General features: G+C 38.0%; 1 pseudogene; it reads right to left on the reverse strand.

The window, feature by feature from the left end:
* Nucleotides 1-14,562, reverse strand: part of LOC135707976 (uncharacterized) — a 38,929-nt pseudogene extending 24,367 nt beyond the window's left edge.
* Between the last annotated feature and the right edge of the window lie 1,700 nt (nucleotides 14,563-16,262).

A 16,262-nucleotide genomic window follows, 5' to 3' on the forward strand; every position in this document is an offset into this window, starting at 1 on the left:
CAGGAGCATTGTTCGGAAAACGATTTGGCCGCGATGTAGTATCAAAGAATGTTTTGATCTTTGAAAAGAGTGTTTCCTTCACGACCGGAAAACCCTGCATTTCTTTGAGCCACACCACAAGTTTTTCCTCTTCATCTTTCGACATCACTGTTTGCGGACCTTTCCGAGCCTTCTTGCTCCATTTGTCACTGAGGCGAAACCTGATAGTGGATTCCGGAACACCGAAGGATTTTGAAGCACCGTAAATGGTTTGTTTACCATTTTTCACGTTCAAAATACACTGCCGCACGGTGTTCTCATCGTACTGCCGACGCTTGCGTGATGATTTTTTCTTTTGCCGTTCAGTTAGGGTTTTTGATCTAATTTCCGTCCTACTAAGCAGTAGCCGCGCTTTACCTCTCTTTTCTGAACGAGTTTAAACAAAAAATGGAATATTTCTGTCAAAGATGACTTCTAAATTTATTCACCTTTCCATACGTACCGTTGGATTTGATAAAGAGTGACAAATTGTTGAGATATTGTTTAAAATCTAACACTGCTTCTTGCTTCTAAATTCGTCTTACGAGTTTCAATTCCGTCCTAACGCATTGAAACGCCATTAGATTTTCTTCGTCCTACGGATAAACGTAGAAAAAGGGGATTCGCTAGGAGTGCTTCTTTTGTTTTGAGAAAAATGAGCGTAAATATTCATACAATGCGCTCTAATAGGATTTATGTTGTAGCTAATGAACTAACGCATCGGAACAAACCTATTATTGATTTGTGCACGGTGAAATCATTGATATTATTGATCTTTTCTGATCGATAGAACGGAAATGGGCGATTACGACGAAGTAGCGCTCTACCCTACCATGCTTAAAAGAAAAACACATTTCGCTAAAATATGCACTACGATTAGACTATAATAATGACTAACTTACATAAATATTTAAACTTGAAGATTAGTAGGAAGACAATAATTTTTCTCCGCCGCGAATGAATGGTAAACAAGAGCTGCGGCAGCAATTGTCAAACTTACAGCTTACAGCAATGCAGTGCGCCCGAACGTGCGGAATATACCACAACTAAAGGAACGTAATGTAATTTGTGTTCCAATAATGGAGGCACCAAATTAAAGGTTCAAATCAAATTATTGAACGATTTTCACATTCTGTATGGTAGATATCATAGTATCTGATGCGTAGGAACATATATATAGATATTATTTATGAAATACGGTATGAAATATCATTAAAAATGTGAGGCAGAATGTACAGAAAACGTTAGCGGTTGGTGCAGTTAATCGTCAGCTGAATAAAAAATCATAATTTTTTGACACCTAGTGTTTTTAAGAAGGCAATAACTGTGATAAAAAGCATGAAAACGTTTAATGTTTGTGTTTTTTTTATCCATTTTAAGTATAATTGACTTTAATTTAAAGATATAATATGTTTTTATAGCAATACCGCAACTATTGGTACTACCGTAACTATAGGAACATTTACCCTATATTGTTATTTTTCAAATAAGTTGAAGAGCCAGCAACCAAAGTTATTTACAAAATGTTAATATACCATGTATTTAGAGGCTACTCACTCTGAGGACTCTCCTTTCTCCGGAGATGAACCATAGGCTAAAAATCTCCTTAATAAAGAATTAAAAAAAAAAGGTCCATAGGCCAACATTAGAGTCATTTCCCCTATTTCGAAGAAGATCAGAGATCCTCAAAGCAGTTCCATTAATTAATTGCAGGAACTTTCAAGAAGTTCCGAAGAATTATGGAATATGGTGACAACGCTCTGATGATACAACAAAACCTGACCCCCAAACTCCTCCCCTGATCCTATCCTTCAGCAATGTAACCTCGGGTAAGCCGCGACTATTTGACGCAACTCTTACTGGACATAGATTAAAGTGAATTTTGTTACAAACAACGAACAATGAATTATCGGCTCCGTAAAGGTAATGGGATGGAGCCGTCCAAATAAACGAACTAGATAAAAAAAATATTCCAAGACTTTCAGGAATGTTCTTAAAATGTCTGTAAATAAGTGGGGTCTCTAGAGAAGTTCCATGAATATTAGGAAACATTTTGGACCGCTAGAATGGTACTGAGAACTAATTGAAAAATTAGGAAACGGGTGCACGACGTTAGGCATACGGTCGTTAGGCATACGTACGTTAGGCATACGGACGTTAGGCATAATGTACGATAGGCATAATGGACGTTGGGCATAAAGGACGTTAGGCATAATGGACGTTAGGCATAATCTACCGGATGAATTCCAGAAGGATGATAATGGAGACCGTCTATTGATTGCTGACTTCGGTGACAATAATGAAAGAGCCTTAATTTTTGGAACTCATGAACGACGTCTTGGACAGGCAAAGTATTGGGTTACAGATGGTACGTTTGCCACAGTTCCTTGTTTGTTTCGGCAACTCGTCACTGTTCATGGAAGTATCGCTCCCTCACATCAGCAGACGGTTCCGCTAGTTTTCATTCTGATGACAACAAAATCAGAATCGTTGTATCGAAAAGTATAGCAGGAAATCCTGGAAGCAGCAGGTATGTTTTTTTGTTTTTGAATGAAAAACCACAGAATTAACCATTCTTGATTTCATGATTTGTTCTTTGGCATCATATTTTATTCAACCTTGGCTGTTTTTTTTTTTGTTATTGAATGAAAAATCACAGAATTCACCATTCTTTATTTCATGAGCTGTTCTTTGAGGAAAACCTTTTCTTCTATGACTTTTGCAATATGTGTGTAAGAATATATTACAACAAACGTGTGATTTTTTATTTCTAGACGCGATTGATTTCAAGATATAGTTCAAAACTAAGCTGAGTTTTCATTGTAAGATTACTTAACCACTATCGCTACTAATCATGGATCTAAGTTAATATGTAGATACGTCACTTATGATATGATAAATAATGGATTCCAAACTGTGCTTATTAAATAAACTATGTTTGTTAAACTTGTATCATTTTTTATTCAACGCTAAGCCTAATTTAAGCATTGTTTACAGGTTTACAGGTTAAGCAGGTTATAACGTATATTATGCCTAACGTCCGTATGCCTAACGTCCGTATGCCTAACGTTCGTATGCCTAACGTATTTATGCCTAATGGGGTACACTCTTAGGAAACATAAGTGAACATTAGAGAACTTCTTGAAAATTTGGGAAAGTTTTCATATTTTAATGGAAGTTCCATGAGTTTCAAGGACGTTGAGAAAACGTCAGAAAAAATGTAAGAGCTTCAAGATAGATCAAAGAATTTCAGGGCAGTTGAATTATCTTCCAGAAATTGCGTCTACTTTTTAAAACCTCTGATAAATAATGCAGGTCTAGAGAACATTACTGAAGTTCAGAAACCTTTAGGGCAGTTTCAATAACTTCAGGGAAGCTCTGAAAACTTCAAGAAATGCCTTGACTTTCAAGGAAGTTTGAAGATCTTGAAGAATTAGTCATCCGTTTTCGGCTTTCAGTTTTGAAGTTTTTCGGATTTATCATCGTCAACGTTTGGATCCAGGCGTTGAGAGCTTCATCAAGGCTAATTTTAGTAAAAGATCGTAAAGAATTTTCAACTGAACGAAAGATGGTATAACTTTATATACTTTGAATTGTGATTGTGATTGTGTAGTGAATTAATATAGTCGGAGTAATAGTATAATACACTGAAGAAGCCTGCACATTGTAGACGAAATACTATCGAGGATAAGCAAATAAGATAGTGGGATTAAATGGAAATTACTTATACTTCTCTCTGTCTTTATACAGGTATTCCACTAATACACCCACATTAATCAGGTTTAGTGAATTAGCTGCCATAAGGGAAGAGACAAGGGAGGGAGGGGTTTGTGTTGATTCATAGATAGCTGGAGCTTAAGGCGGTTAATACTAATTTAAGTAGAATATAGGTAAAATTAGTAAGAAATTACCTGATTGCTTACGATGCTTGATTTTACCGTGATATGTTGGCGTGTTGGCGCTCTTGAGGACGCCGCCCTTTATAGGATTGACGATGAGTCTGAAGAAAATCCCAGTATGGCGTTTATCCCCTCATCAGGGAATGACGATGAGTTCACCTCCGCATTTGTGACTCCTTTGAACTCTGAACCCTATATTGATGAAACACTTGACGTTTTAGGATCCATGATGAAACGTTGACATTTTCAGACTTCTTGATTTTATTTTCATTGCCAGTCTTGTGCTTCTCCTGAAAAACTTTGTTAAAGACATTAACTTTCTATCTGGTCAGGATCTCTAGACATATCACATGCGAGAATTTCACATGTATTCTAGCGCTACGTAGTGAGAAAATTCTAAATAACTGTCCACCAGCAACAAGGCTATGATCTCTTGAACAACTTTGTCGGAGACAGTAATTTTCTATCTGGTCAGGATCTCGATATATTCTATGTTGTAATCAATTAAGTCAAATCCCACGTAGTATGATCACAGTTTACGCGGTTTCCATTTACATTTTCCCTATTATCCGCATTTTTAGGTGTTAACTGTAATCAAAGTTTAGCTTATTAAGATCAAACATGTTTTTTGAGAAATACTCGTTGGTTTCAGATCGATTGGTAACTCAGCAACAAAATGGCAATGGAAAACTCATGTGTGCACGGGAAAAAAAGAGTTCCCATATTCGTGAACCACAGCCGTGAACCATAGTTCACGGTGTATATTTGAGAAAATTTTGTTCTGGATAGCTGGCCGTGATTTTTAGTTCACGGTCCGTTCCCGTTTTCGGGAACGGATTTTTTTCCAAGTGTTGTACAAAGTACAACAGCGCGAGTAATGGAGGGTTAATTGGAGAGAACTACATTTACAGTTAACATTCCGAAATTAACAGGGCGCACATTTGAAAAATCAGTGAGTAACTAGCTCTGAATTGGCTATAACTGCACTGCTCAAAATTAATTTGGGTCGTCTCAATTTCCTCAAAAGGGGATTTACTTAAAAGTGTGTTGAATTTTCCGGGCTTTTCCAGGCAAAACTTCTCGAGTATGTGGAAAATCAGTCAATAAGTATTCTACTAGACTATAGTTGAATTTTCATAGATTTTCCTCATATTCGATAAGTTTTTCCCGGTTTTCCACGGTTTTTGTCCGGAAAATTCAACTCACTTTTGACGAAATTGAGACGACTCGACTCAACGTTTAGTTAGTCTGCAGTAGCTTTAATCATAAGCTCAACTGTAAACTTTAAATTCTCGCGTTGGACTATCTAAATCACGGAAGACTAAATGTATGTAACTTTAAAGTCCTGGTGGGAAGTCAGAACAGTCACATCATCGGAAGTGGGATTGAATGTATATTCTGTGCACTAACACATGCTTTTCCTGTTAACACATATGCAAATGGAAATGTTTATCGGGACTTGTGAAATTTCCTCCCAACTTCTTAGTCTCTATACATATATGACGAATCTTACAACAAAAGAAGCAAATCATCGTCGGTTTGTGTGCAAAAAAGTTTAGAATAAATATGATAATAAGTTTTACCATTCTTACCCGGTTTTCTTTGTCGTCTCCGGGAAAGTTTCCAACCGTTTAGCTGCTCATCCAATATCGGAACTATTTTTCCAGCATTCCTCTTCTTAGCACCCAAACAAAGAATGTTCGTGGTCTAATGTGAGCAAATAGTTTTTTTTCTTGTGACGGAAAAAAAGAAAGAATACCGTGGCGAACCGAAATCCGTACACCTAAGAAATGAATCAAAATCCGTACATGTCATACAAAACGCCTACTTTTTGTATTAGGTGTACGGATTTCGATGCTGTACGGATTTCGGTCCCCCACGGTACCTAACAATTTCCACAACCGAAGAGAAGATTTTCCCATAAGGATCTGCTTCGATGGTATTGTCTGTCGTCCAGGACGCTGCCGCCACTGTCGCCGCTGCTGCTCAGGCGAAGGACTGTGTTTTATGGCACGAAAGAGTTGTCGACGCCGCCAAGTCTCGATCACCGCAACATATGAGCATTCGGGATACAATTTGCGAACGTATAAAATATGCATAAAGTTTAGGGTGAAATGTGCGAAAGTTTTGTCTGCTCACTAACACATCCCCGCACACAAATATACCAAGTTTTATTTTTATTGCGGACGGAAGGCTATCAATTTGATCGTTTCCACTTTGCGAACAATTTGCAAATAGGTGATGGTGGTGACAGTGGATTCGAAGCGTGTGTGGCTATGGAATATGATGAGCAAACTGAGGAAGCATAGGGTAGGAGTTCCAGTAATAGTGGTGTACCTATAGCTGCGGTATGGGGCTTATGCCAGAATAATGGTGGAAAATCAGATACATTTATTTGTCATAGATAACTCAACTAAAATAAAGTAGTATGCAATTGAAACTTTAAATTAACCCAACAATGACGGGAAACACTACATTTTCTTTAAGATTTTGACACCTATAATTGCGTGTTAATAAGTGTTCCTATAATAGTAAAATTCTTCAGAAACCAATGCGTTCCACTATTATAGAAACCAATGGTAGCAACTACCACAACTACTGGAACAGCGTACATACATATCGTTTATTTATTTAATAGTCAATAAATTGTCTTCGTTTTTCCACTACTGGCTCACCCACCCCAATGATTGCTGAATTCGATAGGAAAGAAAAGTTGCTTCAAATAACATTCTGACGATGAAGTAAAGATTTCCATGATTAATTTTCAAAATTAATTCTTATTTCAGTTGAAGTTAAACTGTTCAACAGTATAAGACATTCTGTGTTTTAAAACATGAAAGTATTTAGTATCTCATTTTATATGCACCCATAGCCTTATCTTTGATACTATTTTTCCATTCAAGGTCACGTATAGAGCCACGGATTAACTCCATTCCAAGAACTATCCTGTTAACCTCACCTACAGGGTGAAGGCACGTACGTATTTATCGATCATACTCCACTTCAGTAAGACAGCTAACCTTCCGGGAAACGTAGCCCCTCGCCACTGGAGTGGAAATTGATTTCCGACTGTAAATATTTTATTGAGACTAATTCACGGAAAGCAGCATAGCAGCAACAGCAGTAGCAGTAGCATGGTAAAGTGCCGGACTGTACCGGATGCGATAGCGGTCCAACGTGGTTTCGGCAAGGGACTCCCTAATGCAATAATTTTAATCGGCGCCATTTCTCACAATCCCCATCCTAACAACCGCACTCACGTACACGGTTCGAACTGTATACTGATGGTGTCTACAGGAGCGACGGTGTTGTATGGTCGATGGAACTGAAAAAAAGAAAACAGGATCGGGTGTTTATCTAATAAAAGAGGAACCTTTCAATTTTCTAAAGTGAAAACGAGTAGGGTGTCAATCCGTTCGCTTTTGAGGCTGCTCTTTGCTCTACCCCAAACGGGATCAAACAGATCGATGAGAAAGGAGTAAGCAAAAGAAGTCAAGAGCCATGATGGCCAAAATTAAGTGACGTTCTCAAACAGCTGTAGAGTCCGCAAATTAATTATTCATTGACCTGAATTTATCAAAACGATCCCTTAGGTGCCGAATGGCAATGAGATGTACGTTCGGTCCAACAAGATCATACTACCATTCGATGATGACTGCATACCACGTTATTTGATCAGCCCTCAAATCAGCAAACGAGCACGCACCTTTATTTGCTTGGCGGGTGGAAATTTCCCATTTCCCATTTCTGTTCGGTATTGTATCAAGGATTAATGCTCAATTACGATGCTCCAGTTTTGGCTGCTACGATTCCATTTTATATGAGCAACCTCCAGATAAAAACGAAATTAATGGGCGGTTTTTCCAGCTTCCGCTTTCGTGTTGGTTCATCATGGCAGAATACTAGTAGCAAGAATAAACATTCGATTAGGTGTTCAGTTTCCGGAGTACGGAGACTGATGCTCTCCACCCGTTTCCAAAAAAAAAAACGTACCAATAAAATGTTTCATGGTGAGCTAGAAAAAGAACATCCGTTCATTTATTTGCGGTAATAAATTCTTGCTCAACGGTTCGTGTTTCAAGTTAGTATAAACCTTTGGAGCTTTTTAGTACCCACTGAACTGAAGGATTAGAATGTGGTGGATTAACGATGTATGGCTGGAGTGGAACCTTAATCGTTTTGCAAAAACTTTTCACTGATATAGAACACATCCTATTTAAAGCAGATTTTATTTGATTTAATGGACACAGATGTGTTGCCAAAATCGAATTGACACTGTATAATAATCCCAAAGCCGAATTTAGGAAGACACAAATGTTTGCGCTTAAACCGTTAGTTTTAGGTTCATGGTGTCTTGAACAATATTTTCAGTCCAAAATATCAACTTTTTAGTTATTTGTGATACCCAGCACTATTTGCAATAAAACTGTAGAACAATTCATATAAAACAACTTTGCAGAATATATCAATTTTCTATCTAACATGGTTCTCGTTTTAAACTGGTTTTAAGAAGGTTACTAAGGGTGACCCCTAATAAATTCGTTTTTTACATTATTGTATTTCTTATTTTTTTCTTTCAGTATTTTTTCCCGAAAATCGTTTAAAAAAATTTATTTATTAGCGCATTTAAGTTCTCGCTGTTTTTTTATGAACATGCAACTTTATTGTGAAAAAATGGTTCCAAATGAATCATTCAAGATATTGCCCATCGCTAGCTACAACTTTTCCAATATTTCTTGGGCTGTGAACCATTTGCGGAGTTAAATTTAGCTCGTGGTTAAAAGTGACACATCGAAAGTTATTTGCCATGTTCGAAAATCCTCGTGCTGTAGATCGACCGGTTTTCGAGCCACGGTTGTCAAAATTTAACTTCTTGTCTGTCAGAAATAACCACGCTCGGATAGCAGGGTTAATCGATAACTATCCATCTGTCAAATTTTAACCAAAAATTAAAAAATCCACCAAATGGTTCAGAGCCTTGAAAAGCTCGAATACCGTGACGGATTGAAGTGTTCGTCTTTTGATGCTATTCACGAATCAAGCCATTTTGTGATGTCTCCATATGAGCGGAACTGCTGATCAGCCAGACCATGTGCCATCGAACGGACCAAGTAATCATTGGACAGCGCAATATCTGGGAAATATGGCGTGTGGGGTAGGACATCCCATTTGTGCGTTTCCAAGTAGGTTTTAACAGCAACGTTAAGCCGAGCGTTGTCACTTTTTCGTGCCTCTGCTCGTATTGCGGCCGTTTTTCGCGCAGTGCTCGGCTCAATCGCATCAATTGAGTTCGATACCGTTCCCCAGTGATGGTTTTGTTCGGTTTCAACAGATCATCATAAATTACACCGACCTGGTCCCATCAAATATACAGCATAGACTTCGCGGCGTGAATATTTGGGCGAGCCGATGACGTAGAAGCATGACCGGGCTGTCCACATGTTTTGTTTCTCTTTGGGTTGCTGTAATGAATCCATTTTTCACTACCCGTCACGATGTGATGAAGAAAACCCTCCCTTTTTTGCCGCTGGAGCAGTTGTTCACAGGCGAAAAAACGACGCTCAACGTCTCATTGCTTTATATCACAAGGAACCCAAGTTCCTCGCTTTTGAATAATTCCCAACGCATGCAATCACTTGGAAACGGCTTGACGGTTAACTCCTAATGCTGAAGCAAGCTCTTCTTGCGTTTGGTACGGATTCTCATCGAGCAATCCCTCCAATTCAACGTCTTTTAAGGTTGTTGGCATTCCTTCACGCGGTTCAGCGATGGAAAGAAAATTGAATAAAGTAATTATGCCGAAACATAATCCATATGTATAAGTTCATTTCCTAAAAAGTTTCAAGAAAATCCGACTTAAAATAAATTTTTGGCGAACACTTTTGTCTGGTGCATTTTTTTCGAGTACAGGCCTTAGTGACCAAACGATGTGCCCGGAAGTTGTACAATGAGGTTCTTACAAAGTACGAAGGATGCATCCTCATGGACGACGAAACGTACGTGAAGATAGATTATGGACAGCTTCCCGGACAAAAGTTGTATGAAGTCACTGGTCGAGGTGATGTCCCTAGCAAGCTCGAGGTTCGTAAAGCTTATGATCTGGCAAGGTATTTGCAGCTATGGACAAAAAACCCAGGTTTTTGTGACAAACAAGACTATGAATTCCAAAACGTAAAAACAGGAGTGCCTGAAAAAACGTATTCTTCTGTACATTAAGGCTCACAATGGTCTTGTAAAGCTTTTTCTATGATTTGGATAGCCGCCACTACAGTGGAGATGTTCTACAGTGGTAGATTTTTTCGAAAAGGACATCAATCCACCCAACTGCCCTCAATTCGGCCCAATTGAGAAATATTGGGCAATTGTCAAACAGAAGTTGAAGAAAAGTGGGAAGGTGACTCGGGATGTGACAGAAATGAAGATATGGTGGAACAAAACGGCCGCTCTGGTTAGCTAACCAAGTGTCCAAAATCTGAAGAGTGGTATTCGAAGAAAAGTTCGAGATTTGATCAAAACCAAATCGGAATAATTTTTTTTTCGCAATTTTTCCTTTACTTGTATTTTGAGTACTCAACATTTTTATTTCATTCAGATACATCAGTTTTTTGCGTCCAGATATGAATCAAGATTTATACCGATTAACGTATTGCTTGATCTTTCATGTTTTGATTATGGATGGTTATTATTTTGTTTTTATTTATTTTAGTGTTCGAATTTTCGTTGTTTTGTGTTAGCTCGTAAGGGATGATATTAATTATGAATTTATTCAGTAAACGTACTACTTCCAAGCAGGTAGGATGCCTCTCGAAGGCTATAAAAATAATATTGTAGTACCGCGAAGTGAAGATTGCAGTTTATTTTGTGCCTTGGAACGACATCCTCCACCGCATTCAAAACATCATGTTCCGGGTCGGAACAAACAGTATTCAAATGCATATTATAATCATCAAGTCTCTCCGAATTCTTAAACTGACAAATTTAAGAAAATCATACTTTTGGTCACTCCAGTTTTATGGGTCACCCATAATCATGGACCACTTCCAATTGATTAACATACAAAAGTGACTGGCCCACAATACTTGGATGACTGTATCTTTAGACTTTAGAGTATTCATAAAGTTACATTAAATATTTCCTTGTGAGCCTGTGCATCAAGTTTCGATTATTCCGCGAAATATATTGGTCATTCCAGTTCAAATGGGTACACCACCTGTAGTCGATGTCACCAAACTTGGCCAAAACGCGTATTTTGGCATTGTTAACAAACGCCTTTTTTTATTTTGCTCTGAAGTGCCTAGATGCCTCTTGGCTACAACCCTGGATTTTCGAGATTTACAAAAATCATCTTTCAGAAGAGATTACTCTACAACCAAATAAGCTATGCGTGATCTTAGAACGTCAATTTGAAGGTTTTTGAATGCAGATTCTTATAGCTGTACCCAAATTTTTTTTTTGTTATAGTACCTAATGCATCTCTTTCTTGTGCGTAGCTTCAAATGCGTAGAAGAAGAACATGATTAAACCAAATAATCCATGAAAGAAACCAATAGAATTGTTTCCTAGATTTTTTGTTAACGAATATACATGAAGATTTCTGTGTAAGTAAATCTATTTCTCTTTTATGGAAGAATGAAGCATTTCACACAGCAATCGAGTATTCCATATTTGTTCATGACAGTCAACACCCCTCGGGGGCGACCCTGGCGTAGTTGTTAACATCCATACCTCTCACGCCAAAGTCACGAGCTCAAATCTCACCCCCGGACAAGTCACGAATGACCCAAGAGTGTTAAAGTGACCATAATAAAAAAAAAAAAAAGTCAACACCCCAACGACAGTGAGTATGAAAATGTGTTCGACTACAAAAATGCTAATTATGATAATATTAAAAATAAATTCAATGGACTAAATTGGAAAACCATTTTTAAGGATCAGGTAAATGTTGAATGTGCAGCTGAGGTTTTTTATAAAATTCTGTTTGACGTAATTCACGAGGAAATTCCATTGAAAAGGAGAGGACGCAATTATTCCTCCAAATATCCGGTTTGGTTCAATAATCATAAACAAAAAGCTCGCAAAATATACAGAAAACATAAAAATTGTGATAATCTCGAAAAGTATTTAAATATTTGTGATCAACTTAATGATGCAATTTCTTTGGCACTGTCTGAGTATAACATAAAAACTGAGAATGAAATTAAATCATGTCCAAGAAACTTCTTCAATTACGTCAAAACTAAAATGAAATCGTGCAGCTTTCCGTCAAAAATGACATTGGATGAAAAGGAAGGTAATAATTCTGATGATATATGTAATCTTTTCGCCACTTTTTTTCAAGAAACATACACGAAATTTTCAGATAATGATCGTGATTATGAATATTTTTCTTATTTTCCTGACTTTTCAACTACTGTTGGCGTTAATAACCTTTCGCTCCATGATATTTGGAATGGCCTACGAGATTTGGACGCCACTAAAGGTTCAGGACCAGATGGAATCCCACCTATTTCTATGAAAAACTTAGCAACTGAACTCACAACCCCTTTATTCTGGCTGTTTAATGTGTCACTTGAATCCGGTATATTCCCGAAGGAATGGAACAAATCCTACTTAATACCCATGTATAAATCAGGTAAAAAATCTGATATTCGAAAAAATCGTGGGATTCCTATTATTTCATGCATTCCAAAACTCTTCGAATCAATTATAAATAAAAACATTTTTGGCCATATAAAACAAAGAATAACTAGTGCACAACATGGCTCCGAGGCTCCGAGGATCCGAGGCCCGGAGAGCCGAGTGTCATATACCATTCGACTCAGCTCGACGAGATCGGAACATGTCTGTGTGTGTGTGTGTGTATGTGTGTATGTGTGTATGTGTGTGTGTATGTAACGAAATGAATGCGCTCAAGTTTCTCAGCAACCGCTCAACCGATTTGGACAAACTTGGCGCCAAATGATAGGTCTTGGGGTCCCATTGAACGCTATTGAACGGTTTTGGAATCGGTGAACCGGTTCCGGAGATATGGCCGGAATAAGATCCGGTGAATAAGGGCCTTCACGCTGGATTTAACGGAAAACGTATTAAAACCATCATGCGACACATCAAATTACTACAGAATTCAAAAATAAGATCAATGCAAGTCGTGTTAAGTGTTCCAGACCACATTGGACACACTTGGACATGTTCCGGGTACCCCGGGGAAGTTGCTTGAATATGAATTGAATTAAAACCCATTAAATCACATTAAAATACGATGATAAGGTGATTGGTAGCCTCACCAAATAGACTACACTCGGATATATTCCGGGTACCCCCAGGCAGTGGCGTAGCGTCACTGGATGACACGGGGGGGGGGGGGGCTTGGTCACTGATAATGACAATAAAATAAATAAACTTGAATAAGTAAGAAGGGTCTGATCACACCATAGGTGGATAAATTCGGGTTTTTAAATTCTGTATCCACTTGATTGACCCATATACAAATTAAAACAGGGGATCAAATGTATCCACTCTCCTCTACATGATTTTTTTTTCAAATGGTATACCATTGGCGGCATATCAACGATGTATTACAACAGAATAAATCATAGCATAACGGAGCAACTCCTAGCAGTAGCAAACGGTATTCTCGTTAGAGCTGTTTGATCTCCTACCAGAGTCATGTTTGTAGTCTGATAAACTAGCATCCACTAATACCTGTGCACAGATTTTGAATCACAATTCTATAATTTTGATGCGTGTATACTTTTGATAACTTATTTTTCTAGCTTATAATTTAGTCATTCCACCGCAGTTGTGATTTAGTTGATGCAAAGCAAAGACTTATAACCCGAACGGAGATGCAGATTTACATGGGTGCATTGATGAGCGGCAAAGCCTATCTTGAATAGCACTAATTTAACTGTAAGCAGTCGGTACTACATACATCAATTTAATGCTTCACAAATGCGTTAATAGATTCAGGAATGTCACACTTGCTCGTCACAACTTCGTGATGCTCCAATTTATCCCTTGTGTGAAATCGAAAGATTTTTTTTGTACAAAGGTTTACATATTCAACTAATTGGGTTGTTAGCGACTATTCGGAGGTGATATTCGTTCCTTGAGATTTGTTAATTTAACACGTTAACGCATTTTCGTTCCGCGTAAGTGGGTGTGGATAATTGTATTAAGATATTCGTGGCAATTTAGCCAATCAGTGTTATATGTTTATTTCGTGCTATACATTGCATTGCAATGGGGTTTTTAAATCTTCAAATATTGAATTGGATCTACTGGCTATTCGATATTTATTTAAATACGACTGAAAGGGTAAAGCTATCCGGAAAAGGATGTTTACTGTCTGTAGGTAGAAACAAAAAAATGAAAATAAGATGATAGAGGAAACAAGTCGAGTGAGTGAAACAGATGAAGATTCCAAATAATTTCAAAGTGGGTGGCACAACGGAACGACCGGAATTCCTATGCACCGTTGATCTCAATGAGTAACACTGCGAAGACACATGCTTGCTTACGGTACAATTTACAGCAGCGGCTTTTGAATACACCTAGTGATGGTATGAGAAAAATGAGATACTGTATGGGAGTTATGAATAGATAAACACCTACCCAACACAGATAGCGCAGCCAAGAAGTCCATTGCCTCCGGTCGTAACTTGAAGAATCTGGATGTAATAACTCACACCGAGTATGTACAATAACGGTGGCAGTGGCACGTGACGTGTGACAAAACGAAAACTAGGGAAGGTATGGAAGCGCAAACAAACAGTTCCTCGTGAAAAACGAGAACTACAGTGAGAAACTTGTTGCCCGGTGCCCCCGTGTTGGTAGTTTAGGAAGGGAAATTATACGGCCCCCTTCTCTGAATATGTTACAAATATTTTCCTGGGCGCTATGATTTCCTAGCAAGGCAATGGCAACTCAGAATAAATGAAAAATGCATGAATCTGAAATGTTCTATACGGCTGAGCTTTCCATTGAATGCATTCTTTCCGGAGCGAATGGAACCATACGATCGGGAGCAGGGCAAGTGTATGACAAGAAAATTACTCCCGGGTCTTTTCCTGGTTGACTTTCTTCTTTCAATGGAGTGCAATGTGTGTGTATGTGTGTTTTTGAGCCTTGTTTTGTTTTCACACTTTAGTATCAATAATTTATGACACTATTTGAGTTGAACTGTTATGAAGTCGTTACAAGCCCTGCTCCGGTTTCACACGTATGGTTTCTTAACGAATTGTAAATATTCTAACGTGCTGATGGGTTTTGCTGAAAAGTGAAACAGGATTTTGATGTGTGAGACTACCTAATAATAGCTAACAATGGAGCATAGTGCTGGAGCTTGTGTTAATTGATAGTTTAATATATTTCATTCATTCGTTTGACTCTCGGTTAAGTCTACACAATGTTTTGAATTCTGACGATGCACTTCCAGGTTTAACCTCCAAATTTGATTTAAAGTGAGTGTGATTGATAGATTAAGTGAGTTATGTTGTTTGTATCTGGTATGCTTCGAATTAGGGATCTCACGAACTCCATTACCACCCGATTACTTAAATTAATCGGTAATCGGGCCAGTAATGAAGCACCGTATGAAAAAAAAATCATGTAAAATTCTGCGATATATAGCGCACACGCAAATCAGCAATGCTGTATACAAGTTAGTAAGCAATTTCGTTGTTTATACCAACTACCGTGCGGGACCGAAATCCGTACAGCACCGAAATCCGTACACCCTGTTGAATTTGTTTATTTGTTTGCATAATAACAATGAAAATATTACACATGAATACAGATTCGTGTTCATTCATGCATTAGCTCGATGTTTACGTCAACAATTAAGTAGTAGGTCATAACATTAAAATAAGAAAAATAAAAATCTAATCACGTGTCAGGCTTTGCTGTCAATCGGTTGCGTTTTTCCAGTTGTTAACCGTATTTAAGTGGTTTTTGCAAGTAGTTTCCTGAAGAAGGTAAGTGTTCATCGTTTTATATCTCAATTACAAGCAATTGATCATTCAAATGGTATTTATTTATCAAAATTACTACTGTACGGATTTCGATCCATATTTAACAGCTGATTCTAAATCCGTACACATGTGTATTTACAATAACGATTCTACTTTATCCAATGTTTTTCAGTAGATCATGGAAGGTAAATATACGCCGAAGGATTTGGAGAAGGCTGTGGCAATGGTGCGTGCGGGAAAATCTTACCGGGAAGCATCCAGGGATTTTGCAGTTCCATTCACCACCATAAGAGATGCCGTATTGAATCGCTACTCACGTAAAAAAGAAGCTCCACCTACGTTCACGGCCGAGGAAGTGCAATGGGTGCTTTCT

The sequence above is a fragment of the Ochlerotatus camptorhynchus genome, unplaced genomic scaffold (genome assembly GCF_037179485.1).
Source record: "Ochlerotatus camptorhynchus isolate MF236.1 unplaced genomic scaffold, CSIRO-AGI_Acam_v1.1 ptg000324l, whole genome shotgun sequence".
NCBI lineage: Eukaryota > Metazoa > Arthropoda > Insecta > Diptera > Culicidae > Ochlerotatus > Ochlerotatus camptorhynchus.